Source organism: Euprymna scolopes, chromosome 46, assembly GCF_053919585.1.
Source record: "Euprymna scolopes isolate OS-2025 chromosome 46, ASM5391958v1, whole genome shotgun sequence".
NCBI lineage: Eukaryota > Metazoa > Mollusca > Cephalopoda > Sepiida > Sepiolidae > Euprymna > Euprymna scolopes.
The window spans coordinates 11218843-11221342 of record NC_136527.1 but is presented as its reverse complement, the minus strand read 5'-3'; positions in this window follow the sequence as shown (position 1 = coordinate 11221342).

The following is a 2500-nucleotide window of genomic DNA, read 5'->3' as shown; positions in this document are numbered from 1 at the left end:
TTTTCAGAGATTAATGGAACGCTTCTTGGAGAATGTGTTGCTGTCCCATTCAAACAATTCCACTATGGACATCAGGGAATTAATCAGATGAAAGCCTCGGCACATAGCTATGTGTATTGGCCAAGCATGAACAGGAGATTAGAGGAACTTGTCAACTGGTTGTGAAGTCTCCTTGGAAAATGACATTGCATGCATGGCCTACCCCAGAAATGCTTTGGTCACGACTACACATGGACTTTGCAAGAACAATTAATGGATAACATTACTTAATATTGTTTGATGCTTACAGTAAATGACCAGAAGTCTTCCAGATGAACATCAATGAGCCAAACAGTATTCAGTATCTCAGATCTCCACCTTTCCATTCACAATCAAATGGCCAAGCTGAACGTTTTATTGACACATTTAAGAGAACACTCTTGAAGTTAAAAGGGGAAAGAACTACACAAGAGATCATGAAAATATTTCTAAATAGCAAACAGAGCTACCCCAAATCCAAATTGCTTTTCTGATGAGCAGAAAAATATGTTTACAAATGGATGATATCCGTTCATCATCTAATAATCTTCCTAAGAGAGAAACAGCACGACTACCGCAATGGTAAAGGAAAATGGACACAGATAACATGCAAATCAACTTCAGCACTCATATATTTCAATGAAATAACACAAGCATTCCATTAAATATTTTTCTTTGAGAGTGTAACTACTGTTACAACGAAGACCATCTCTGAGAGTCTCAGAGGCCACCTTACCCAAAGAAGCACATCACCCAACTGACAATCATTTGGGCCGGTGCATCGGCTACTAGTCTCTCGCTCCTTGACAGGGTTCAAAAGAGAGTCGCAAATCTGATAGGCCCTAAACTGGCATCTAAACTTCAGCCTCTGTCCCATCGTCGAAACGTTGCATCCCTCTGCCTGTTCTACAAGTATTATAATGGTGAATGCTCTGAAGAACTGCAAGCACTTGTGCCCCCACGACGTAAACACCCTCGACAGACCCGACAAGCTGCAAAATCCCACCCCCACACTGTAGAGATCCCTAGATGTAAAAGATCTTTCTACTCCAGTAGTTTCTTCCCCAGAACTGCTAGACTTTGGAATTCCATTCCAGGTCACTGCTTCCCCAACTGTACTGACATGCATAAGTTCAAGTGCAACGTGAACCAACATCTCGCTGCCCTAATCCCTACATAGTACCCCAGTAGATGTTTCCCCTGATAGTAGCCCCCTACACCAAAGTGGCAATGTGCCTTGTTTGGGGTGAAAATGTAATAAAAAAAAAAAAAAAAAAAAAAAAATCAGTCCCAATAAGACCGGCTGCGATTGCCGGCTTCCCATTTTCTGTAATATTTTCAACTGTGATCGGAAATCCTAGATCCTTACCTATGATAGTCATTATCATACGTCTTCTCTGAAACAGAATAATTGAGATATTCACTAGAGATAACGGATAGACAGTGTTCAGTCAAACGGCTTATTTTAAGATAATCTCCGACATTAAGCATGATTTTCAGTGTAATTTATTTTTATTTTATTTTTTTTTTTTTTTTACATGGGTGTCACCACTTATCAAGGCCCAGAGGCCACTCAAGGATAAGGGTTAATAGGTATACATTAGTCATTGTGATTTTAGCATAGTAAACAGTGGGAATATTGTAACTTGGATTACTTAGGGGGACGATTCAATTAGAACTTGTTCACATTGGACTTTTTCTTTTTTTTTTTTTTCATAGGTATCACCACATTATCAAGGCCAAGAGGCCACTCAAGGATAAGGGTTAAAGAGTGTACAGTAGAAATTGGACAATATAATAATCATTAGTAATGAAAATTTGTAAAATTTGATAACTTATATGGAACGGCTCATTAAACAAACAAATCATATAGGGTTGTCGAGCTCGAATCAGATATATTTTTCCATACTATGTGTCCTCCTTCATCCTTTAGGGGATCATCAACGAACTGAAATGTCTGCCATTCGCATCTACTAACAAAAGATTCTATTGGTTGTTTACGTAGCTACCCATCTCTACTACTGCCAAAAAAAATTACTGGACAATTTATTTGCTGATGATATATTCTATAACATGCATCAGGGAAGAACAGATCCAAGACAATCCTTAGAAAAGGACTTCCAGACTGTAGTGGAATGTGGACATAAATGGATGGCAACATTTAATGCTAGTAAGACTAAACTGCTTTCCTTTAACAATAACAAGATGCTTTTCCAACCACTGATATCCATGACAAATAATTCCTTACTTGAGAATTTTTCCTTCAAACTCCTCGGCTTAACATTCAAAGGAAATATGAATTGAAACAAATATATTGAGGATACTGTGAAGGCTGTTGCGAGAAAGGTGGGCTCCCTCTAGCGTGCTAGAAAACTGCCCACACCTGAGAGTATCCTGTACCTCTACGAGGCCACCATTCACTCATGCATGGAGTATTGTTGCCACATCTGGGCTGGTGCTTCTACCAGACTATCCCTCTTGG